At 41.7% G+C, this 27,462-nt stretch overlaps 2 pseudogenes; both read left to right on the top strand.

Annotated features, from left to right (window-relative positions):
- Positions 1-10,630: 10,630 nt before the first annotated feature.
- On the top strand, positions 10,631-11,922 carry LOC123389021 (annotated as a pseudogene).
- Positions 11,923-21,934: 10,012 nt separating this feature from the next.
- The window catches only part of LOC123389020, a 51,761-nt pseudogene continuing 46,233 nt past the window's right edge, over positions 21,935-27,462 (top strand).

The following is a 27,462-nucleotide window of genomic DNA, read 5'->3' as shown; positions in this document are numbered from 1 at the left end:
CTGCATCTTCATTACATCACTTCTGCTCTTTGCTTTCCCCCTTAACATCTGTTTGATGGCTTCAAGTGTCCCCGTGCATCAAAGCCTCACACCAGGGCACCCAGAGGCAGGGAAAGTGCAAAGTGTCCTTTTAAAAACAAGAATAAGCTTTCCAGAAGCCTCACAGCGCATAGCCTCTCTTGTTTCATTGGCCAAAACTGTCTTTCATTCTCATGCCTAAACCAATTAATTGGCAAGGGGAAGGACATCACCAGGACTGAATCAGACCAACTAAAAATCACCCCTGTGGCTGAAGAGGGACACTGCTCCCCACTGGTGAAAAATATTGGGGTTCACTTTGCAAAAGAAAGAGAATAACTACCAGTTGGGTAACAAATAGCTTCTTTCTGCCTTCTATCTAGCCAAGTTATCCTGGAGAGGTTACTGAACATTTCCCAGCCTCAGGTTCCTTATCTACTAAGTACAAATAATAGTAGTACCGACCATCCAGGTTTTCGTGAGCATTAAATAGGATTGTTCATGAACAGCCACTTAGCACAGTGCCTGACACAAAATAACTATCCACTAAATGTTAGCTATTAATGCATCATTCAATTCTCAATAAATTTTCTAATTAGATATTCTTTCGGATATCTGAGCTGACCTTCCCTCCTCTTCCAGCAGCTAATAGTGTCCTCTATAATAATCTATCTCATGATTGAAAGGCCTTCTTCTTTATGGTTTAATCACCAAGCTGCTTCTTCCCTACTGTCCCTTTGCCATTTATCCAACTTAAAGAGAACAAAAATAGACCCAGTGCTAAATTAGCAGACTGACAAACACGGAGGATAATAGGAAAATTACTGTAATCCTGGCCAGAACACAGCTTACTCCATCTGCAATATCCAAAGATAATATTTGCTTTTTCACAATAAACTACCGTAGACTTGTATTTGGCTAATAGCACACGGTGACCCTCAGGTCTTGCTCTTGCTTTCTTCCTGCTATGTATGATTTCCTTCTGGTTGATGTGGGCCAAGTGTTTTCATTCTGTGCTACACACCACAAAAGACCTCTTTTTTTTTTAATATTTTATTTATTTATTTGAGAGAGAGAGAATGAGGGCGAGCGAGAAGAGAGCATGAGAAGTGAGAGGGTCAGAGGGAGAAGCAGACTCCCTGCTGAGCAGGGAGCCCGATGTGGGACTCGATCCCGGGACTCCAGGATCATGACCTGAGCCGAAGACAGTCACTTAACCAACTGAGCCACCTAGGCGTCCCCACAAAAGACTTCTTCCTGAGAACTGCCTCAGATGCCTATGAAACAGGACATCGGAAAGAAAAATCTCTCAAATACAAGGTTTCTTTGGCTTGGTAGTGCATTATCTTTGCATTTACAGAGAACTCTCAGGAACAATGGTATGTGTGCATATTCTAGGGCGGTTGGAAAAGGTATGACTAGACTATCTTACAGGAGATGAGTGAAATATACATAAGTCATCTGAGCCTTCCAGAGGCTGTGTGTGGCTCAGTGTTTTGTGAGGATTTCTGAGCAATTCCTCAAGATCATTGTAACAGTCCTCTTTGTAAACAAGGCTGCACAGGACAAGAGAGCAAGTGCTGGCCTGGGAAGTGTCTGTGCAACCTCCAGCAATGTCTGCGTCCTTCCTGAGCCCCAGCTTCCTCCCTCTCCGCCCTGAACTCTGGAGCTCTGGTACTCCAAGCAGGGCTGATATTGCCTAACCATTGCCTTCTGGGATTCGAAAATCCTTTCACAACACTGTCCTCATGCGGGGTCCACTCCAGTGAGGGACTTGGGTGCTCTCCAAACATGCACAGCAGCTCCTACCCTTGGCAGACAGCACGTGAGCTGTGTCCGTGTGACACCCTTGCTTGACCCTTGGCTGTGTGGTCTGCTTTTGTGTAACAAGAGCAATGTCTGGGGTCTATTGAAGATGTGCTTCACCTATATGGAAGTGCAACAGTAAAAATCCATTAAAAAAAAAATACTTGAAAAAAAAATACTTGAAGAAGGGGCCCCTGGGTGGCTCTGCTGATTATGATGGGACTCTTGATTTCAGCTCAGGTGGTGATCTCAGGGCTGTGAGGTTGAGCCCCACTTAGGCCCCCATGCTGAGCAGGGAGTCTGCCTGAGATTCTCTCCCTCTGCCCCTGCTCATGCTCACTTGTTCACTCTCTCTCTAAAATAAACAAATTAAAGAAATCTTTTTTTTTTTAAGGTACCTTCTCTCTGCCCCCACTCCCCTCTCTCTGTCTCTGAAAAAACACTTTAAGAGAAGATCTCAAGTGTTTTGATGATCAAATGGCATAGGGTGCCAGAGATGGCTTAGAAACCCTGTCACCACACACATTCTTCATTTTCCATGTAAGAAAACACTGCTGCAGCAGGCTGGAGACGGAGTAGGGCTGGAACGGGCACTGGTTCTGCTTGTCCCAGAGACAGAGGAATTTTCACTAAACCCTGCTACTTCTAAATATACCACAGTGGCAAAATCAGGGGTTAGGCACTCATCTAAACATAAAATACAAAAGTTATATTCATAGGCTTTACACCTCTTGCTTACAAGCAATGTACACCTCTTCTTTTTTAATTTTTTAAATTTTAATTCTAGTTCTTTAACACTCAGTGTTCAATTAGCTTCAGGTGTGTAATATAGAAATGCAACCACACTTTATTTCTTCTTTCATTTGAGCTTCAGCACACAGGAAGCAGACACTTAGAAGGGTTAAGTGACTTGCCCGGGGTCACTCAGCCAGTTGGTTAAGAGAGCCAGCACTGGAGGCCAACTCCTCCAACCCTGGTCTTGTATGTTTCCTGGACTTAGCCCTGCCTTCCATCAAACAAGCTCATCACCAGGAATGAAGCAGATCTTTCCACTGCCTCTGGCTGCTGAATGATCAACCTGAAAAGGACTGGTCCAATTGGCAATATTTTCCAAGCTATTCACTAGTTCTAATCTACTAATATTAACACTAGAATTAAGTTTACTTTTAGGAAACTCCTGAATAGGAAACCAACCAGAAACCAGATGTTCTGATTTTTTTTGGTGGGGGGGCCTCTAAAATGGCTCACTGCTACACACTTAACCATGTTAACGCACAATTATATCAATGGGCAATTCACATAGACAAATTCCTAAATAAGCTAGTTTTTGATCCAAAGGGTTTTTTTCATCACATAATATTGATAATTTCTTACATTTACAATGAGGAGCCGCAGCACAGCGGTCAAGCAGGAGGGGTCCAGGAGTCACGTCCCAGCTCAAATCATGCCTCTTTTTTTTTTTTTAAGATTTTTATTTATTTATTTGATAGAGAGAGATCACAAGTAGGCAGAAGGCAGGCAGAGAGAGAGGGGGAAGCAGGCTCCCCGCTGAGCAGAGAGCCCGATGTGGGGCTCGATCCCAGGACCCTGAGATCATGACCTGAGCTGAAGGCAGAGGCTTAAACCACTGAGCCACCCAGGCGCCCCTCAAATCATGCCTCTTTTACTAGCTCTGCAACCTTGTCACCATCTCCTCATTCACATCATAAAGATAAAATTGCAGTGCATACATCGTAAAGTTGTTAAGAGAATTAAATGTGGTAATACCTACAAAGAATGTAAATTGTACTGAGCACATGGTAAAGGCTCAATATATGTCAGGTATGATTATTATTTATATAATGGAGGGTCACATTATCCTCATTTTATAAACAAAAAAAACAGAGACACAGAAAAGTTAGCAATTTTCCTAAAGCTACAATGTCTTAAATGGCCTTCTGGGACTTTATTTGCCAAAACCTTACTAAAGGTTAATTGGTGTCAGGCTGAGAGCAAACATAAGAGTAGGGGAGACGAGAGGAGGAATCACAGGCTGGCTGGGCGGGCGGGGCGCTCTGAAGGGCCATGGGAGACCATCCCGAGTTAAAGGTTGCCAACTTCTGCTACATTTAGTGAGTGACTAGTCTGTGCCATCCTGCTTACCTCAAGTGGTTTGGCTTTCCCTCAAAGTGTGACAATGGCAGAAGAATCAGATCAAATAGAAAGACACATTTTAGGTCACACATATTAAGACAGCCCCTGAGCAGAAGGCCTGCTGTGTCTAGGTCTATTCCATGTGACATAATAAATCTGTTTAAATTTCAGAAGTATCAGTTATGAGGACATAAATTCCTTTTCTTATGACATCTGAAAGTCAGGAATACTCATGGCTGATACTGAGTTAAAAAAAAATCAACTAAATTATCTACGGTGATGGTGTCATTTCAATTTCCAGTCTATCTTGGATTAGTCGATAACTTGTTCAATGAGTCAAATCTGTCACTGGTTTATTTAAAACAATATCGAAGTACTGTAGAGGTATCTAAACCCTTATTCTCAATTTCTGCTCTTACCTCTTCACAGAGCAGTGAGACTGGCACATATTACATTATCATAGCATTGCATAAATTTCACGACATTCATTGCCGACTTCATGAGAAATTCAAAAGTCATCCTGGAGTTAACTTGAAGGCTCTGTGTCATTTTTAAAAAGACCCAGATTTGTTATTATTATTATTATTATCCCATTTTGTCATCCAGAGGATACTGGTTTCTATCTTCAAGCTTGTAATCTCATGGCCAGAAGCTTCCAGAGCCCCAGATATCACCTCCTCACTCAACATTCTCCAAAGCAGGAAGGGAAGAATGAGGGCAAATGGATTTTCTCCTCATGTGGCTCTGCTTCCCTCAGAAGTCTCTTGTCTAGAAACTCCCCGAAGGTTCCCCTGGCTCATCCAAACCTGTCCCTATACCAAGTGTGCAAAGGAGGAGGGGATGGGTATGGCTCAGTGAGGCCAGTGGAGAGCCAATCGATGCCCTGGGGTGTGACAACCACCTGTGCAGAATCAGAGGCGTTAGCAATGAAACACAAGGAATGGATGGATGTTAGGCAAGAAAGGAAGAGTCTGCCACCGAAGTCTTAGCTTTTCCCAGACCACCTGAGGCTTTAAACAGTCTAGCCTCAGGGAAAATGTAGCATTCTGCAAGGATGATAAAGGATACACATTAGAATTTTTTAACATTATACACACTTTTTAAAAAAGATTTTATTTATTTGAGAGAGAGACAGAAAGACAGAAAGCACAAACAGGGGGAGGGGCAGAGGGAGAAGCAGGGTCCCCACTGAGCAGAAAGCTTCATGGGGGGCTTGATCCCAGGACCCTGAGATCATAACCTGAGTCAAAGGCAGACGCTCAACTGACTGAGACCCCCCCCCCCAGGCATCCCAGTATTATACAGACTTCTAATCCAAGAAACTTCTGGAATTCGGAAAGGACCAGAAGATGGATCTCCCATTCATGACCTCCTGAGCAGGGCTTTCACCCCCATAAGCCTCCTTTCCCTTGTTTGTAAAATGGGTTTATAAGAAGGCTTTCCTCAGGGGTATGTTCTGAGGATTTTAAAGTTAATAGAAAGCACCTAAAACTGGTCTTGGCATATGGTAAGCCATAAATAAATCTTACCTTATTATTATTGCTAAGTGGTTATCGGGACTAAGTTGGAGTTTCTACATAATCCAGGGTTAGAAAATCACAAGAGCTTGAGAATTTGGAGATACCTAGGGCAGCTTCTGGGACGCATTTCACAAATATGCACAAGGAAAAAATGGACAGGTACAGATGCTGCGGGCCAAGCAGGTGACTTCGGAAAGAAGGATATTAAGGCACTCACTCTGAACCAACAGATATCCAGTGGACCCAGACCTGCCTCACATCCAGCCAAACCCGAGCAGCTAGCAGTATCAACTCAGGGACCTTACACAATCTTGCTCACATTAGTCCCTGTAGGGGCTAGTTGGATGAAGCCAAGGGCCCTGGAGCTGCAGAGCTGTGTCCCTAGAGGTGTGATGCTGTGCTATCTGCTTGCCAAGGACTGACTCCAGGAAGCAAGAGACTCGGGAATGACCCGGAGGACCTTTCCCAAACTGTTGACAGGAGCAGCTGGGAGTCACCATGGCCAGCACGGAGTCACCACCTGCAACAGGACAAGGGCTGGGGGCCTCTGGCACGCGTTGTCACTGAGGGTCATGAGACACAAAAGGAGGTGCTGTCAACAGCAATTTCAAAAAGATAGTGCTGGGGACTGCCAATGGAACTGACGTCCATGGTTCAAAGCAGCAGACCCTAGGTGGGAACTGGAAGATCTCCTCGCTCAGAAGTTCTGGCTCTCCTCACCATCAGTGCAGGGGATCAAAATGCTGGTCACTGAACAGTAAGCTGTAGAAGCAACAGCGTGGGCTCAGAGTCAAAAGACCTGGACTCGAGTTCTGAATTTTCCATTCTGTGACCTTGGGTAAGTCCCTTATTTGTCTAAGCTTCAGAGAATTTAACAAGCCTATATATACGTAAATGCTTTACAACAACAACAAAAATGCTTTATAACATTAAAGAGTACCAGGAAAATAAAAAACACGGTTTTATTATTTTTTTCAGTATATTCCTCAATGAATAGTAAGATCTGCACAAGGGAGCCTAAAGGGGAGACAGCCCCAGAACATCTGAGTAGGGGCCCAAGCCAGCTCTGGAGCCCCCCAACAGCAACCTTGGTTGCAAAACTGTGGTTTGGAGAATGAGAGACTCATTAATGTATTGAATCAGAATCAAATTTGTGATCTCAACTCAGGCCTCTGCAAAGACGTGGTACAAGTTTTTAGCTGTTTTAATGTACTTGAAATGCCACTTTGTGTCAAATGAAAAACCACCTAAACGTTGCCTGAAGAGGGTTTTTTTAGGGAAAATTTAACCATCACACGTCTGCGATTGAACTTCTGTCAGTGCAGCCCCTTCCAAAGTTCCTTGAGAAAACAGAAGGCAGCGACATTTCAGCAGCTAGGAGAGAAGAACACATTACAAGCCGGGATCACAGCTGCTGAGTCGTCAGGACGTCCTTCGGCTGGGTGCAGACGAGTGCTCTCCGCCCCGTGCCCCCGTCCCAAGGATTCCCTGCCCACATCAGGGCGGTGGCATCACCTCCTTGCCTCCCTTGCCTTGGGCACCATCTTCTGTTTCGGGAACTACTGTGCTTCGGACAGACGCCATCTGCCTATCCACTCTGAGTTTCCACGGCACTGACGTGTGGGATTCAAAACTATTCAATCTACGGTCAACAGAGTCTTCTTTAAAAAAAAAAAAAAATTAAGTAGGGGAGAAGTCAAGAAGTAAAGGAATCCAAACACTATCTAAAATCAAACAAAGAAACAGCATTCTTTTGGTCTTGTTTTTTAAATAGAGCTTTCCATCCCCCATGTGTTTATTCTGTAATTAGAAAGTATGTTGTAGAAAGGGTGTTATGATCACCCTCTAAAAATCTTGTTTTTGTAACACTGAATTTACCATATGATATTAATTTGGGGAAAGAAAAACACAGGAAAGCAGCCACAGCACAAAGAGTTCGCAATGCGGTGCTATGGAGTTTCAGCGTCAAAAGGAATAGCTAAAAAAATAATAATGTCTATTAATGTTTTCAGGCATGAAAGTGATGAAATTGTCTAATTTGAGTCCACATTGACTCTTGCCTAAACTATGGCAAAAGACTGAATTGATTATCCTGCTTCCCAATTTTTCCCTCCTCTGATTCATTCTCCAGAAATCATTGTCCTGAATCCCAAGCCTGATCATGCCCTTGCTCTGGTCAGAACCATTTAGTAAACCCTTATCACCTACAGAACTAAAGACTGCCTCAAATCTGGTATCGCACAATCCCTCTAAGAGTCACTCTCTACAGAAGTGGTACTGCGCCCGGGGGAGGGGGAGTGTCTGAAAACGCTGGGGCATTCTCTCCAGTGATCAAACTGACATGACTGGCTTTAGAGGCTGGTCCTGGGAACACATACTCCCTGAGGTGATAAAGAACCATGTACCCCAAAATACTAATGGCATACCCATTGAAAAACTATTTTGAAAAACTACTGAAACCATTGAAAAACTCAGCGCCTACCTTTTTAATATTTCCTATTAATTTTCTGCTCCTTCCTCTGTCATATCCAACACTCTGACCCCCTTCTCTAGTCCCACTTCCGACCTCAATGGCTGTGCCCAGACAAGTCTAAAATGTCCTTCCCAGTTCGCCCATCTTTACTACCCTCAACCCTTCAAAACCCAGAATAAACTATTTCTATTGTCCCAACAGCATTAACTTCTCCCACTTCTGAGCTCCTTAATCACTCTGCTTATATACGTCTACTTTAACACTCATATTCTTCCTTTAATTAGTGCTGTTTTCATTACTCTTATCTCTACTACCAAATCAAACATTCTTTGGGGACAGGAATTGCCTTATTTACATATATTTTTTATTTATTTAGTTGACAGACAGAGACCACAAGTAGGCAGAGAGAGAGGAGGAAGCAGGCTCCCCACCGAGCAGAGAGCCTGATGCGGAACTCGATCCCAGAACCCTGAGATCATGACCTGAGCCAAAAGCAGAGGCTTTAGCCCACTGAGCCACCCAGGTGCCCCACGTTATTTATATTTATATACCTTTAACACTGAGCACTCACTTAGTGCCTGGTGCTTTGTACATGTGTTGAATTTAATTGAATTAAACTCATTCTTTTTAAATACTTTTTCTATCAAATATATGTGGAAATGTTCTAAACTTTTGTTAAACTATGAGTGGATTTAATATGTAAAGTTTTACTTTATTATATTAGTTCTTCAAGGGCAAAACTCTGAATAAATTGCAAAAATGTTTGGTTTCCTGCCCCTGTAACTTAGGGTTAAATCCTTTCAAAAGAAATAGCCAAAAGGAGTTAGTCTTCCAAAAGTCACAAGGAAAAGGAAAATGTAATTTTTTGGTGTTACCCAGTGAGATCTTTGTGTACACATAGCTCCCCAAATGACTAAACTTTACAAATTTCACTTGACTTTAATTCAACTTTTTAAAAAAAAATTTTTTTTAAGTCACCTTTGGACTGAGATGAAATGTGGAAAATTCCAACTCAAAGTACCATTTTTTTCCCCCTATGAAGCTGTGAGCAAATGAAAACAAGGTTTGGTGGGAGCATTTTACCACCTCTACCATAGGACGGGTCACTGCCAGCATCATACCTGTTGATGAGACATCTGGCAAAAGGCCTGTTGCAGAAATACAGTCTGTGACTTTCTTTTGCTGGAGATTTCATCTGTGAAGATTTTCTTTTCCAGTTACAAAGTTCTCCCAAGAGGGACATAGCTGCTTTTTGGAAACCTGTGAAGTGTTGGCGAGTCTTGCCCTGTTTACCATGGAAACTTGTACTTGGATAGAATTACAGTGTGTGACCTGGTACAAGCATAGACGGATGTTTGATGCCTGCTGTTTTCTCTTCGTGTTGATTTGGAAATTTTAAATCATGGGACCAGATCCAATAACTTTGATCTTTCCAGTTCATTTGTTCATCATGGCATATGGTCATACCTGCACAGACTTGGAAATACACTGGCAGATGACAGAACATATGTTACAATTAAACTTTATGGGTTTGGTTCTGATTAATCTGCATAGGGTTGTCTGAAAAGGGAGTAGATGATCGGAAAGCACGGATGATTTAATGTCTGCTTATCTGTTGTTTTTTCTTTAGGAGTTCGAAAATATCATATGGCTTGGAAATCGTACTGACGAGTTATTGTGTGGTTTTTTTTTTTTTAATAAGAAAGAAAAAAAGTAACTAAACCGCCTGCAAGCAGATATTATCTGCTTTCCTCTAAATAACTGTTTAAAGCATCTGGCCCAGGATTGTGTAAGAGATTTGTTTTCATGTCTTTGGGAAACAGTTAGCAGTCTTGCACAGGACCTCTTCACTTCTTGCCTGGATTGTGACAATAGTTTCTAACTTGATCCCAGACCACAGTTCTCACACCCCACCCTCAGTCCATTTGCCACAGTCTTACCGGCACTGTCATTCGAAAAACAGAGCGGATCACCCCGACCCAATGGTTAAAACCCTTTAAACAATTTAGGAGAGCTTTCAAGAGAAAATGCCAAATTAGCACGGCATGCAACAATCCTATCCTAACCGTTCCTCTCACCTCACACGACCCTCCTCTGCACCACCTGTCACTTGCTCAGGTGTCACTCAGTGCTACTTCTCTGCCTCTGAACCAGCTGCTCCCAAGCACACGATGTCATCTCTGAACTCCCAGCCTTTGAGTGTCTTGACTCTATTCACCTTTCACCCCATACGCCATTTTCTCTAGAAACCGATTGAAATTTTCTCCTCTAGAAAAATGCTCCGTAAGCATTCCAGGAGTACTGTGCATATCTCCAGGATGGCAGCTGTCACAGTACGACATGCAAGTAGACTCATGGGGGTTCCAAGAGACCGCATTTTATCCAGAGCTCAGTACGTGGAAAGTACTCAATAAAAACTGATCATATTACGATGGAATGAAAGGATGAAGGAAGGAAGAAAAGTTCGCATTTATACTTGTTCGTCCAGTTACACTTTAGGACACTGAGAATTCTTGATTTTTCCATTTTGAAAGGATCTCAATGATGGGGAGCTATTTTTTCCCCTTTCTACCATTTTGAGAAAACAAAGTAGATTTAAGAACCAAGCTGAACTAAAAGAAAAGGTACACAAGGAAAAAACTGAAGACTGCTCTTTTCACGGTCAGCACAGCCACGGCTCATGGTCCCAGAAGAACCTGAAACGCGCAGGGGCTCTAAAGCAGCAGTTGCTGACAATCGGACCAGTGCGTTTGCTCCTCGTCCACCTGCCAGCTCCCACAGGCTCAGAGAAGGTCTTCCCCTCATCGCTTTCCAAGGAACACAATTGAAGTATGCTCAGACAGGAGATGAAGAAGGTCTGCATTCAGCAGTCCAGTAAGATTGCAGCAAGGTCCGAACCGATACGGATGCTGCCAGCGCCGGCAACACTGAAGAGAATTCCTATCTCATGTATGACACGGAAGGTCCTCCATTGTTCCTTGTATTATACCCTAGGAAGCCAAGTACAAATTGTGCAAAGTGAGGAAAGTCTTTTAGGGCACAAAATGAGTCCCTCATCTGCTGACCCTGGATGATGCCTCACAAGGTAAATGAAACCATTTGGGTTGATTTGGAGACTGGAAAAATTACTGATTTCATCAAGTTTGACTCTGGTGCCCTGTGTATAGTGATGAGAGCTGCTAACATGGAAAGAACTGCTGCAGTAATCGACAAAGAGAGATCCTGGTTCTTTTTTTTTTTTTTTAAGATTTTATTTATTTATTTGACAGAGATCACAAGTAGGCAGTGAGGCAGGCAGAGAGAGAGAAGAGGAAGCAGGCTCCCCCGTCAGGCAGAGAGCCCGATGTGGGGCTTGATCCTAGGACCCTGGGATTGTGACCTGAGCCAAAGGCAGAGTCTTTAACCCACTGAGCCACCCAGGTGCCTCTGGTTCTTTTTTTGTTTTAAAACAACAACATGGGGCCCCTGGGTGGCTCAGTGGGTTATGCCTCTGCCATCAGGCCTGGCGGGGAGCCTGCTTCCTCCTCTCTCTCTGCCTGCCTCACTGCCTACTTGTGATCTCTCTATGCCAAATAAATACATAAAATCTCTTAAAAAGAGATATTAAAAACAACAACAATATTTATTCACTTATTTTAGAGAGAGAGTGTGTGCGTGAGCAGAGAGAGGGGAAAGGGGAGAGAGAATCTCAAGGAGACTACCACTGAATGTGGAGCCTGATGCGGGGCTCACTTTAGAACCTGAGGTCATGTCCTGAGCCGAAATCAAGAGTTAGCCACTTGACTGAATGAGCCACACAGGCACCCCCACCCTGGTTCTTTTGATGTGGTTCATATGAAAGATGCCATGACAGCTTTGCCTCTCAGCTCTCCAACATTCTGATTATTGGCAAAGGCAACAAACCAAAGATCTCTTCCCTCACATTACTGAAGGAGAGACAAGAGACTGGCAGCCAAACAGAACAGTAGGTGAAATGATCTCTGGGTGATGTGAACTGAAAGGTCTTTGTACTTAATTAAAGATAATATGGCACAAATAGACCCATAAATACAGAACAAACTGAGGACTGCCAAAGAGGAGGTGTTGAGGGAGGGGAGTGGGCAAAATGAGTGAAAGAAAGTGAAAGCTACAGGCTTCCAGGTATGGAATAAGTCATGGGGATGAAAGACACAGCATAGGGAATACAGTCAATGGTTTTTTTGGGGGGGTGGGGGGAGGTTATTTTGTTTTGTTTAAGATTTTATTTATTTATTTGAGAGAGAGACAGTGAGAGAGAGCATGAGCAAGGAGAAGATCAGAGGGAGAAGCAGACTCCCCGTGAAGCTGGGAGCCCGATGCAGGACTCGATCCCGTGACTCCAGGATCATGACCTGAGCTGAAGGCAGTCGTACAACCAACTGAGCACCCAGGCACCCCATTCAATGGTATTTTAATAGTGCTGTATGTGTGACAGATAATAGCTACACTTGTGAGCACAGTGTAACATACAGCCTTGCTGAATCACTCTGTTACACACCTGAAACAAATGGAACATTGTGTATCAACTACATCTCCATTTTTTTAAAAAGATAGCATGGCATGATTGAAAAGAAACAAAGAATTGAAGAATGGCACAAACCATTTAAGAACAGAGTACCGATGATGTATACAATCATCATCCAAATGATTTTGTGACCTTTGCTCTTTGTACATTACATGGACCAAAGCAGAACATCTAATATAAAAATACCAACCTTGGTTTGTGACCAATAAGCTGCCTCCATTTATCCCAAAGATATTGGTAATTTTCAGGATAAAATCATTTTAAATTCACTTGAATACAAAAGGAATTAACATAAAATTCTTTAGCAGTTTTGGGGGAAAATTATGTTATTAATTTGAACCAGTAATAAGGTTTACATCTCCTTCTCATATTTAAAACAATCTGCTTCCAGGATTTGTGACTTTTCCACTTGTTTTTTTTTTATTATTCCTATATATGTGCTGACAGTTCAAAGAACCCAGTCTGTAGTTCTAGTGCCATTAAATCCAGCTCCAGTCCAGAACTCACACTTTGTGACTTCTTCCAGCCAGGCATCAAGGGATAAAAAGTGGTGTTTAAAATCAGTCTTCAGTGTAGGGGGGAAAAAATCTAGAGTGTGATACAAAGTACAGCAGATGTTCTAGCCCCCAGACTACATCTCTCCCCATCTCCTGCCCTCACTGGTCTGACACCACTTTAACAAACAGAAACACCAATTAAGAGAGAATAGGCTTAAGATGTTGAAGAGATTACCTGCTGACTTAAATTCATATTACCTACTGTTTCCCTTTTTTTTTTTTTAAGAGCCCAATTTATTATCCAGGTGTAGTACAATGGTTCTTTCCTCTGCTTCAGTTAGATGCATCATTCCTTCTACTATATTTTATGGACTACACGTTTGGGCCCCTCCCCCAAATTCATATGTTAAAACTCTAACCCTCCCCCCAGTGTAGTTATATTTGGAGTTGGGAATCTCTGAAGAAATAATTAAAGTCAAGGCAGGTCATTAGGGTGGGGCCCTGAGCTAATGGGATTAGTGTCCCTACAGGAGAGTCACCAGAGGTCTAGCCTGCTCTCTTTTTCTTTCCCCTTCCCTCCTCCCCTCCTCCTCCCTGCACACGGCACTAAGGAAAGGCCATGTGAGGCCACAGCAAGGAGGCACCCAAAAAGAGAGCTCTCACCAGAAACCAAACAAGCTAGAACCTTAATCTCAGACCTTTAGCTTCCCGAACTCTGAGAAAATACATTTCTGCTGTTTAAGCCATCCAACCTACACTATTTTGTCATGGCAGCCCCACTAACACAGACGATTCTCTCCTTATTGGACTCTTGACAGCTTGCCCAGCAACTAGTCCCTCAGACCTGGTTGCTGTAAACTCCACTGTGCAGCATCTCCCATCATCCACCCCCCAGTCTCAAATTTTTTGAAAAATTATTCCATACACTTAATGAAATTAAAACACATAAAAACAGCGCAATAATTTGGAGGCTACACTCAACCTATACTTATAACTTTATATTCAACCTTGTCTATTGCTTTTTAAAGAGTACCCTCTGTAATTTCATAAAAACTGGAGCACCGGGGCGCCTGGGTGGCTCAGTGGGTTAAAGCCTCTGCCTTCCGCTCAGATCATAATCCCAGGGTCCTGGGATCGAGCCCCGCATTGGGCTCTCTGCTCTGCAGGGAGCCTGCTTCCTTCTCTCTCTCTCTCTCTCTCTCTGTGTGTGTGTGTGTGTGTCTGCCTCTCTGCCTACTTGTGATCTCTGTCAAATAAATAAATAAAATCTTTAAAAAAAAAAAAAAGTATGCTGAGGCACATTTAAATTTAAAAACTGGAGCACCTGGGTGGCTCAGTCGGTTAAGCACCCAAATCTTGGTCTCAGCTCAGGTCGTGATCTCGCAATCATGAGACTGAGCCCTGCATCAGGCTCCATGCTCAGTACAGAGTCTGTTTCAGATTCTCTCTCCCTCTTGCATTCTCTCTCTCAAATAAATAAATAAAATCCTTAAAAAAAAAAAAGGCAATGACAACTTTTTTCCTTCTTATATTTAATGTCCAGTTTTATAATTGCCGCTTCTATAAAACTGTCAAAATTGACAAGTGTGGTGCTATAACTTGATTTCATGGGACAGTGTGTCCTTATCAAACACTGAAAAAAAAAAAAACCATTTCTACTTCATTTGCTTTGTTTTCATGTTTTTCTCTTTTTTCTAATCTGTAATATCATCCACAATCCAGCCCCACCACTCCATACTCAGGCCTGTCCCTCCTACCACGGTCAGCAAATAAGTTCAGTATTGCCCATTTTTTGCTGTCAGTTTAGTTTATGCAAACTCTTTTCTTCTCATAAGACATACTCCAGATAGCTATCTTATAAGACTTCCAAACTGTAAGATCTTCTAGGATAAATACAGATGCTTAGAGCTACAGAAAAGCTAGTATTGTTCAAAGAATACTTTTTGTATCAAGGAAAAAAAATCACTGATTAAGATAACAAGAGTTTCTGAGTGCCTCAGTGAGTTAAGCATCTGATTCTTGATTTCGGCTCAGGTCATAATATCAGGGTCATGGGATTGAGCCCAGTGTTGAGCTCCACACTCAGCAGGAAGCCTGCTTGAGATTTTCTCTCACTGTCTGTCCCTTCCCCTGCTCTCACTTTCTAAAAAAAATAAAAAATCTTAACAAAACAAGAATTTCCACTGCAGCTCACATGCCTTAAAACTGTCTATAAGCTATGTACAGAAGAATGAAACTCGACCATTCTCTTACACCATACACAATGATAAACTCAAAATGGATAAAAGACCTCAACCTGGGGCAGGAATCTATCAAATACTAGAGGAAAACATAGGCAGTAACCTTTTTGACATCGGCCACAGCAACTTCTTTCAAGATAGGTCTCCAAAGGCAAAGGAAACAAAAGCAAAAATGAACTTTTGGGACTTCATCAAGATCAAAACTCTATACAGCAAAGAAAACAGTCAACAAAACAAAGAGGCAACCCACGGAATGGGAGAAGATATTCACAAATGACACTACAGACAAAGGGCTGATATCCAAGATCTATAAAGAACTCCTCAAACTCCAAACCATAAGAGACTCTTGATCTCACAAGACAAACTGAGGGTTGCCAGGGGGAGAGGGGTAGGGAAGAGGGGTGGCGGGGCTGTGGACATTGGGGAGGGTATATGCTATGGTGAGTGCTGTGAAGTGTGTAAACCTGGTGATTCACAGACCTTTACCCCTGGGGCTAATAATACATTATATGTTAATAAAAAACAAAAATTTTTTTAAAAAAAGAACTCCTCAAACTCAACACACACAAAACAGATAATCATGTCAAAAAAAATGGGCAAAAGACACTTCTCCAAAGAAGACATACAAATGGCTAACAGACACATGAAAAATATTCATCATCATTAGCCATCAGGGAGATTCAAATCAAAACCACATTGAGATACCACCTTAAACCAGTTAGAATGGCCAGAGTCAACAAGACAGTAAACAAAAAGTGTTGGAGAAGATGTGAAGAAAGGGGAACCCTCTTGCACTGTTGGTGGAAACGCAAGTTGTTGCAACCACTCTGGAAAACAGTGTGGAGATTCCTTAAGAAATTAAAAATAGAGGGGCACCTTTGCATCTCAGTGGGTTAAAGCCTCTGCCTTCAGCTCAGATCATGATCCCAGGGTCCTGGGATTGAGCCCCACATCAGGCTCTCCGCTCAGCAAGAAGCCTACTTCCTCCTCTCTCTCTGCCTACTTGTGATCTCTGTCAAATAAATAAATAAAATCTTAAAAAAAAAAGAAATTAAAAATAGAGCTACTCTATGGCCTTGTAATTGTACTACTTGGTATTAAACCCCAAAGATACAGATGTATTGAAAAGAAGGGCCATCTGTACCCCAATGTTTATACTGCCAATGGCCACAGTCACCAAACTGTGGAAAGAGGCAAGATGCCCTTCAATAGACGAATGGATAAAGAAGATATGGTCCATATATACTGTGGAGTATTATGCCTCCATCAGAAATTAGAATATCTAATTTTTATATCAACATAATGGAACTGGAAGAGATTATGCTGAGTGAAATAAATCAAGCAAATAGAGTCAATTATCATATGGTTTCACTCACTTGTGGAGCATAAGGAATAACATAGAGGACATTGGGAGATGGAGAGAAGTGAGTTAGGGGGAATTAAAGGGGGAGACAAACCATGAGAGACTGTGGATTCTGAGAAACAAACTGAGAATTTGGGAGGGGAGGGGGTGAGGCGTGGGGTGAGCCTAGTGGTGGGTATTTTGGAGGGTACATATTGCTTGGAGCACTGGTTGTGGTGCATAAACAATGAATCTTGAAACACTGAAAAAAAATAAAATTAAAATTACAATATTTAAGGGCGCCTGGGTGGCTCAGTGGGTTGGGCCACTGCCTTCGGCTCAGGTCATGATCTCAGGGTCCTGGGATCGAGTCCCGTATCGGGCTCTCTGCTCAGCAGGGAGCCTGCTTCCTCCTCTCTCTCTCTGCCTGCCTCTCTGCCTACTTGTGATCTCTCTCTGTCAAATAAATAAAATCTTTTAAAAAAAATTACAATATTTAAAAAAGCTGTCCATAAAAATTCTGTGAGACAAAATATTCTGAATTTGCATTTAATGAAATATTATATAGCTGAGAATACTTCAGATAAATCTATTTTGACTTTTTTTTAATATAGAAGTAAAGAAATGACACATTTTTTTTAAACTGTATTTAGTCATTTTGACAAAAACAACTAAAAAGTGGATGAATCTTGTAGTTTCCTTTGTGGACAGACTTCAGTGAGATACATTAGTAAAACAGGAAAAATAATAGTTAAATGTGATTTGAAAGTACTTTATAAGCAATTCTTAAAGACCTCCTGTCAAAATTAGCCTCTTGGACATTTAGAAATTAAATAAAGTTAAATGATGACTCAAGATGCAACAGTGTCTAAATATAGAATGACCATTTCCACTTAGCTGTCAAGCATGAGTTCAAGTGTGCTTCCATACATGGTTCTAGAAAAGACCCTTGGTCGGGAAAGTGAGTACCAGTTCTCATTTCTTTGAAAATTAAAGTACTTAGTGTTTGGGCACCTGGGTGGCTCAGTGGGTTAAGCCGCTGCCTTCGGCTCAGGTCGTTATCTCAGGGTCCTGGAATCAAGTCCCGCGTCGGGCTCTCTGCTTCCTTCTCTCTCTCTGCCTGCCTCTCCATCTACTTGTGGTTTCTCTCTGTCAAATAAATAAATAAAATCTTTTAAAAATAAATAAATAAATAAATAAATAAAAAAGAGTACTTAGTGTTTCCTAGAAATGCTCCAAAAGAGCTTAGCAGGCCTGACATTCAAGGTGTTTCATGGTATCCCCGATATGTGACTTTTCCAGTTCTTTATTCCCCAGTCCTATCATAGACTCTATTCCTGAGTCAAACCAAATTCCTCCTTGACCATGCTATCAAATGTTTCCCATTCTTTTACTGTCTATCCCTTTGCCTCTTAGAATGAAAACCTCATGAGAGCAAAGATTTTTCCTTGTTCTGCACTGTATCCCCAGAGTCTAGGACAGTATTTGTCACAAAGGGAGTACTCTATAAATATTAAAGGAATGAGGAGGACCTGAGTGGCTTAGTCAGTTAAGCATCTGCCTTCAGCTCTGGTCATGATCCCAGGACTGCATGGGGCTCCCTGCTCAGCAAAGAGCCTGCCCCTCCCTCTCCCACTCCCCCTGTTTGTATTTCCTCTCTTGCTGTGTGTCTCTCTCTCAAATAAATAAATAAAATATTTTTAAAAAATATTAAGGGAATGAATGAATAAATGAGTGAAATCGTTCCCATAAACATCCAAACTTCACTGTGCATTTGTGCACTGGCATATGGCTTCCTCCATGAAGGCTGATATTCTCCTTCTATACATCTTCATCGTCCAACTGAAAATTTATAGCCTCGAGGCCCATGTGAGAGTTGCCAGTGCACACACTTCAGCCCTCTCCATGGAGTGGAAAAAAGTTATGGGATCAGCCTTCAAAAATTTTTTGTCACATACACAGACAACACAAGCGTGCACACATACCTGCATGCATGAGCACACACGGACACACACACGCGCACAGTATCACTCAGAATTTATTACATGAATGAACAGTGCTATTGCATGAGGTGCCATGCAAGTTCTAAACGTGATTTCACCTTAGCTAGAAATTAACCAGAAGAGTAGACCTATCATAGGATTAGTGCTATGGAATGGCAAGAGAAATGTATCAATTACTGGTGTTCGATCCACATAGAAACAGCCAGAACGGCAAACTCTGATGCCAATTGCCACGATTAGTTAATAAACTTGGACTTAATTTTGTCATGTTAAGCTCAGTTGTCCCTTGTCTGGCTCCTGGGACACAGCCAGGCCTCCCTGTGGCATTCTGATAGGAGCTGGGGAAAAGAGATGGAAAAAAGATAAAACAGAACCTACTCAAACCTACATAAATCTGAAAGAGCCTCCTGTCCCTGGGCTTATGTCAGGGTGACCTCTCTGCTGCCCTAGTTGGGGAATCTGACATGAGTAGGTTAGAGATTTATGAAGGCAGAAGGAGAGGTGCTTTTGTTCATCCCTTGAGCTGATAGGGGTTACTTAGTACAAAGCCAGTGACATCCTCATCAAGCCAAATTCCACTTTCTTGTTCCTCTCCTGCACACACTCAGTCTCGACCAGCCAATTCAGTAGTTTAAGTTCTTTCCAATGCACCTTATTTTTTTTTAAAGCTTTTATTTATTTTATTTGACAGACAGAGATTACAAGTAGGCAGAGAAGCAGGCAGAGAGAGAGGGGAGGAAGCAGGCTCCCTGCTGAGCAAAGAGCCCGATGCGGGGCTCGATCCCAGGACCCTGGGATCATGACCTGAGCCGAAGGCAGAGGCTTTAACCCAATGAGCCACCCAGGTGCCCCTCTAATACACTTTAATAAGAATTTTCATGACATGTGATGACAGTGAGTCCTCTGACCATAAAAAATAACAGTGTTTAATCTCGTGCTTTTTTTCTCTGTATTACTCTTATGCTTACTCTTGGCCTTGTAACACAGAAGTATGTCCTTTTTAGTTCAACTTGCTCTTTAATATCTCTTGCTAGATCTAGAAGTGAACGAAATCGTTGGAGGATAGTACAGCTGGTGCCTTTATTTTGTTTCTTTGACCAGTGTGAATGGGGGGCTACAAACTGACCAGTGATTTCCAAGGTTGATTTTTTTCATACCTAGGTTGTGAATAAAATTCTTAAAACTAAATTAATATGATCTTACCTTTAAATTTTTGAAATAAATACTGGGCAATAGTATTTCTTGACACAAAACATACCAAAATTTGCTGTGTCTCCTAACAGACTGGGAACTATTGTTTTCAGAAACAGACCTAGTCCATTTCATGAATACGGTCCACTTACCTAGCACAAAGTTTAGATCAAGGTTTTTTGGTTTTTTCTTTAAATTTTTTTTTAGGTTTTTTTTTTTTTTTACTTATTTATTTGAGAAAGAACATGAGCATAGGGAGGGGCAGAGGGAGAAGGAGATAGAATCTGAAGCAGAGCCCTATGTGGAGCTTAATCCCATAACCTGGAGATCATGACCTGAGCTGAAACTGAGTTGGGTGCTTAATCAACTGAGCCACCCACACGCCCCAAAGTTTAGATGTTTTGTGATGATAATAAATTAATTCATATTTGGGTACCTGCGTGGTTCAGTCAGTTAAACATCTGCCTTCAGCTCAGGTCATGGATCCCAGGGTCCTGGGATCAAGTCCCTTGTTGGGCTACATGCTCAGCTGGGAGTCTGTTTCTCCCTCTGCCTCTCTACCCCCTCCTTGTTAGTGAGCTTATGTTAGCTTGCCCCCCACGCCCTATCTTGCAAAAATAAATTAATAAAATCTTAAAAAAGAAAAAACAACTCGGGACACCTGGGTGGCTCAGTGGGTTGGGCCTCTGCCTTCAGCTCAGGTCATGATCTCAGGATCCTGGGATCGAGCCCCGCATCAGGCTCTCTGCTCATCGGGGAGCCTGCCTCCTTCTCTCTCTCTGCCTGCCTCTCAGCCTACTTGCGATCTCTCTCTGTCAAATAAATAAATAAAATATTAAAAAAATAAAAATAGGGTGCCTGGGTGGCTCAGTGGGTTAAGCCGCTGCCTTTGGCTCAGGTTATGATCTCAGGGTCCTGGGATCGAGTCCCGCATCGGGCTCTCTGCTCAGCAGGGAGTCTGCTTCCTCCTCTCTGCCTCTCTGCCTACTTGTGATCTCTCTCTGTCAAATAAATAAATAAAATCTTTAAAATAAATAAATAAATAAATAAAAATTAAAAAAAATAAAAAATAAACTCATATTTGCTACTTGCAAACTCTTTGAAATTTAAAATATTCACCCTTCTTTGAGCCCTTAAAATTAGAAACCTGATGTGTGGGAAGGTTACACAGAAAACTGTTAGGAAGTGCACCAACCTCTACCTCCAGGTAGGCTTGCCGACATTAGAAAACAGCGCAAGAGTCATCCCACAGGTCCAAATAGAGAGATGCATGTTCGCGGACACTCGCCCAGCCCACGGATGCTCGTGAGAGTCAAACGTGAGTTGTGGCTTGCTCACAAGATCATCTTTAAACATGATATAAAACACCCTACACAAATTGGAGCATAAATCAGAAACAAGAGGAAGCATGTAAGGAAAGGTTAATCATGCAGCCTCAATCCCAACGGCAGGTGCAAAGAGCTAGAAAGTATTTTTTTCAGTACCAGTGCATGTAACACAAGTAACACTAATACTGATTTACTTAATAATATTTAGAGCTTATTACTCAGTATTTGTTTAATACCTATTATGTGCCAAGAACTGCTTAACGTCCTTTAACACATCAGCCATAGAAAACTCACAGCAGGAATAAATGCATGGCTTAGTCAGTTGAGCATCTGCCTTCAGCACAGGTCATGATCCCAGGCTCCTGGGATCCAGCCTTGTGGGCTCCCTGCTCAGGGTGGAGCCTGCTTCCCCCTCTCCCTCTGCTGCTTCCCCTGCTCATGCTCTCTCTCTCTCTCAAATACATGAATAAAATATTTTAAAGAAAGAAAAAAGGAACCTCACGGAAGGTCGTGGGTGATAAGCTACTATTACTGTTTTTAATTAAACATCATGCACATGAAGAAACAGACACCCAGAGAATAGGCTACTTGCCCCAAATCACACAAACAGTGAGGGGCTAAGCAGTGAAGCCAGGATTCAAAGTCAGGGATTAACGGCTCCAAGATCCACACTATTAACACTATTAACCACTATACTGTCTGCCTAAGGGGTACAAACCAGGTCTACAAACTCTAGTGAAAGATATCTTAAAGTCACAGAACATTCAAGAAGCACCGCACAAGGAGGAGGAAAATGATCCCAATCCAGGGTGTTGTGTTGCTGCAAACTTCAAAGGGGCAATGGACGAGTTTGATCAGTATAGGCAGCTGTTGCCACGACAGGTATAACACGTGCATGATCACTAAAGGGAGATATTCGACGACAACCTAAATAGGAAGCCACTAAAAGCCATCCAGAAAAAAACTGCGCGTTTGTTATGAACAAATCAAATTCCTAAGAAATGTGACAAACACTGCAGTGTGAATTTTCCTCAGTTACATTCAAGGGGGAGTTGGATATATCCTCCTTGGCATATCAGCTACAAAGAGGGACTCAAGGAAGGAAATGAAAAATATTAGTTATGTCAACAAGGCACCACTGAACTAACATCACAACATCATGAAGGACTGGGGGTGTTTTTAGGAACATCACAACTCCTTCAAAGTTATTCATTTCTTAAGCTTAATGAACGACAGGAGCGGCCAGGTGGCTCAGTCAGTTGAGGGTCCCAATCTGGATTTTGGTTCAGGTCATGATCTCAGGGGTCATGGGATCAAACCCCAAGTCGGGCTCCTTGCTCAGCCAGGAGTCTGCTAGAGATCCTCTCTCTCTCTCCCTCTGCCTCTGCCCCTCCCTCCCTGCTTGCTCTATGAATAAATGAATGAATGAATGAATCTTTAAAAAAAAAATTAATGGACTATATCCATGACCAGCACAAAAACGCCTTCAGACAATGGGAGGAGCCATAATCAGTGAGAAGAGATTCAAGCTCCATTGCTAATTAGTCGTGTTCTTTGTGGCTTTGTTTACTAGCATCATCACTTCCTACCTGTCTATTGCTCTTTCTTCTCATGCATTACCATACGTGCTAATGACACACAGTTTTTAGAAGACAGGCACCCTGCTTGAATCAGGTACGCCTAGATGAGGTACTTAGACCTGCTTGGATTGGTGAATCCTACCATGTGTTAGCATCAACGTGAGAGAAACAATCAAAATTTCAGAAATTACCTCAAGGAGCCAGTTTTAGGGGATCATGACTTAAAAACCAATGCTTGAAGCCTAATGCAGACTCAAAAGTATGGATATTATTTTTTTTAAGATTTTATTTATTTACTTGACAGACAGAGATCACAAGTAGGCAGAGAGAGAGGAAGAGAAGCAGGCTTCCCGCTGAGCAGAGAGCCCTCGATGTGGGGCCCTTGACCCTGGGATCAAGACCTGAGCCGAAGGCAGAGGCTTTAACCCACTGAGCCACCCAGGTGCCCCAAGATTATGGATATTATTAAATAATTAAGTTCAACTATTTCAGCAACAGGAAATGCCACAGCCATCATTATAGTTCACACTGAAAATAACAATACCCAAATGTCCATGGTAGTATCCAAGATTATAAATGAAAGGGATTGCCGACTTTATGAGATATAGTCGGATGGTACAGTCAATGGAATGATCACATAAAATACAGCATTTCTCACCTATTCAGTTCTGAGGAAATCAACTGAACAAATACAGAGCCTTAGCTAAAAATCTTGTTTTGTAGAAACGCCTGGGTGGATCATTCAGTTAAGTAGTCTGCCTTTGGCTCAGGCTGTAATTTCAAGGTCCTGAGATTGAGTCCCACATCAGGACCCTTGCTCAGAGGGTGAGTCTGCTTCTCCTAACGCCTGTAGCTCCCCTTGTGCTCTCTCTCTCTGACAAATAAATAAAATCTTTTTAAATAAATAAATGAACAACCTATTTTATATATAAGATCTACAAATATTTCACTAATATTGATTTACTTTTGTAAAGGAAAATACAAAATCAAAAATTAAATTAATCCTCCAAATGGAAAGTAAATGTTATAAACATATATAATCATCTAGAACCAATATAAAGACACTTGAAGATAAGCAGAACATGTAACCATAACCTCAAACAACACCATTATTAAATAGCACATGAGTTGCTAGTGAAAATTACAGTTAAGCTTCTTATTTTTAACAAATCTACACACTTGAAGCTTCAGCACTGCAGTGTTCTAGCATTTAGTCCCTTACTCATGCTAGTGACTGTAAAAAACTAATAAAAATGTAAAACAATAAATATCTTATGATTAGAATCCACTAAGGTAATACGCCATCATTCTGACATTTATTTCTTTATAAAAGTAATTAAAAAGTAATAATAATGCTGAATTATGTGATACTACAATTAGGACATCTGGGATATTGCATTCAGATTAAACTGCCTGAGCTAAAAACATTATGTTATAAAATCTGAGGAAATAAAAGTACTTCATTTGTTCATGTATTCGACTAGTATTATTAAGTATTATTAATAAAACAGTGTAACATACCCACTTTTGATAAATATTGATATATTATTTCTTATATAATCTAAGTTCAATAAATATTCTTCTTAGATACATTTAATGAACACAGTTATAAAACTTTGTTTAAAGATTTGATTTATTTATTTGACAGAAAGAGAGCACAAAAGGGAGAACAGCAGGCAGAGGGAGAAAGAGAAACAGGCTCGCCAAGCAGGGAGCCCATATGGGGCTCGATCCCAGGACCCTGGGATCATAACCTGAGCTGAAGGCAGACACTTAATGACTGAGCCACCCAGGCACCCTCAGTAATAAAACTCTTGAGAAAATCTCACATTTTCTCAAAATGTTGTCCCTGAGACCAATTTTTGAGGAAAATACACATTAAAAAAGTGGGGGACCACATCAACAACTTTCTTACTCCCAAATGTTCCAAAGGAAAAAACTGCTGTACTGTACTTGAACCTTTTCTATGTAAGATTTCTTTTTCAAAATAGATTTTTTTTAATATTGAAAAAAGACAGGCTAGAAACTTCCTCCTTTGAGGCTTTTGAAGGGTTCCACTGCAGAATTAAGCCTTATGTCTCTAAGTCTTTTTGCTTCGCCTTCCGCTTGATAAATCCTTTTCCACTTTCGAGTCTTTGCACTTGAATTCCTTCTGCCAGAAAACCCTCACACTGAATGTGCCCACGGCTTTGTTCCTCACTGCGTTCATGTCTCTGCCCAAAGAGCATCTCCCCGGCAGTAGGCTCCTCCAGCACTCTGCATCCTTTTCCCGGCTGCAATAGATTATTATCTGAATCTGCTCTGGGTCCTTGTGATGGAAATAAGAAAATGAAATTCCTGTGTAATAGACTCAGTGTTAAGATGGCTCCGTGACATGGATCCTGAAATAAATCGTAGCATTACTCATCCTCACGCATCAATAAAGAATCTGTTTCAAGACATAATGACATTTACTGATTTGGAAACTATTTTCACCTTAATATACAAGAATATTACTTTTGTTAGAAACTTCTTGGAGGTCTGATAACATCTGCTGATTGAATCTGAAAGTCGAGGAAATGGAATGTTCCCTTCCAGGCAGAGCGTATGTGGCTTCTAAACTTAGACAGACGTGGCTTCAAATCTCAGGTCTTCAACTAACTAGCTATGTGAGCATACCCCTGAAACCACTCCCATTAAAAGCACCAAAAAAAAAAAAAAAAAAAAAAACCAAAAATCCAATAGGCATATTCCAGTTCTTGTGCTATTGGACCACTGAATCATTTGGTGCAGATAACAACTCCTTTTTTTTTCAAGAAATTTTGTTTTCTTTCTATATTTTTGGCTGTTCTTTATCAGTCATCTTTATAGGTTCTTCCCTTTCTTTGTCTTCCAAATACTGAGGGCTCTCGGCATTCTGAAGTAGGCGCTCTCTTCTCCACACTCTTCGTTCCTTCCTGGTGCTGTCCTCCTCTCCCGTGCGATAGCGCTACTGCAGACAGTTTTCTCTCAAGGTCAATCCGGGCATACAACTATCTATCAAGACCACCATATAAATTTCCCTGAAACACTTCAAATGGACCGTGTCCAAGCAGGAACTTGGCATGTGCCGCACACCTAGCCCATCATCTCCAGTACCTTCTTCTAATGAAGGCACCATGATCCAGCAGCCACACATTTCATAAAATAACACCCTTTACTCTTCTCTCACCTTCTCCTTCCCTTTTCTAATCATTCACCAAATCTTCCCTGTGTGTTTCTCATGTCCCTTCAACTCTACTGTCATCACCCTATTTTGGGGAGAAAAAATCATTCCTGACCTGGATGACCTCTAGAGAACAGAGGCATAAACCTGTAATACTGCTATGAGAGCTAGTTAGTGAACAACTTTGGGTATTTGGAGTAAATGAGCATTTTAGCCTAGTGATTTCTTTTTTTTTTTAAGGGAGGGGGGAGCAGGGGCGCCTGGGTGGCTCAGTGGGTTGGGCCGCTGCCTTTGGCTCGGGTCATGATCTCAGGGTCTTGGGATCGAGCCCCGAATCGGGCTCTCTGCTCAGCAGGGAGCCTGCTTCCTTCTCTCTCTCTGCTTGCCTCTCTGCCTACTTGTGATCTCTCTGTCAAATAAATAAATAAAATCTTTAAAAAAAAAAAAAAAAGGGGGAGGGGGGAGCAGAGGAAGATGGAGAGAGAGACTCTTAACCAGTTTCCACACCTAATATGGAGCCCAATATGGAACTCGATCTCACAACCTTGAGCTCATAATCTGAGCCCAAATCAAAAGAATTGGCCACTTAACCAACTGAGCCATCCAGGTGCCCCTACTCTAGTGATTTCTGACTCTCAAGGAAGGTGAGGGTCACATCCCTTTTTCTTGTCAATCAAAGACTATGGGCCTTCATAAGGATGTTTCATTAATTAATGTTAAAGCAGAAAATAGAAGCATTTAATATTTGGGGGCACTGACTGATACTATGATAGCCAAGTGACCCTATACAAGTCGAATAGAAAATCTAGCCCATTTGATTCTATGTTACCTAAGGTTGGTTAGACTGAGAATATTAACAGTTAAGATTTAATAAAAGATTTAGGAAAAAACACATTTATTATAAAACACTAATTTAATTGTTATAGCTTCATATTAACAAATGTGTACTGCCTATACCTCTTATGACAGACCTGAAAGCATCAAAATAACAATTTATGAATACCCCACTTGGTGTAAAGTATAAGTGTTTCAGAAAAAGTTGATATTTAAGTAGTTACTTAAATAATTACTACTCTTTCAGCGTGTGCAAAGCCTGTTATGAGGCTTGATCTCTCAATCCTAAGATCAAGACCTGTGCTAAAGTCAATCAGTCAGGTGCTTAACCTACTAAGCCACCCATGTGCCCAGCTACTCTTACAACTTAATTAAAAAAAAAAAAAAAAAAAAAAAAAAAACCCTGGGTGGCTCAGTGGGTTAAAGCCTCTGCCTTCAGCTCAGGTCATGATCCCAGGGTCCGGGGATTGAGCCCTAAATTGAGCAGGGAGCCTGCTTCCCCCTCTCTTTCTGCCTGCTGCTCTGCCTACTTGTGATCTGTCAGATAAATAAATTAAATATTTTTTTTAAAAGACAACCCAATTAAAAAATAGACAATGGATCTGAATAGGTATTTCCCCAATGAAAACATATAAAAGGCCAAAGAGTCCACGAAAATAAGTTTAACATCATTAGTTACTAGAGAAATGCAAATCAAAACCACACTGAGAGGGGCGCCTGAGTGGCTCAGTGGGTTAAAGCCTCTGCCTTTGGCTCAGGTCATGATCCCA

The sequence above is a fragment of the Mustela putorius genome, unplaced genomic scaffold, assembly GCF_011764305.1.
Source record: "Mustela putorius furo isolate JIRA1106 unplaced genomic scaffold, ASM1176430v1.1 tig00003942_pilon_pilon_pilon, whole genome shotgun sequence".
NCBI lineage: Eukaryota > Metazoa > Chordata > Mammalia > Carnivora > Mustelidae > Mustela > Mustela putorius.
Note: the sequence above shows the minus strand (reverse complement) of the source record. Positions and strands in the feature narration are given on the sequence as shown.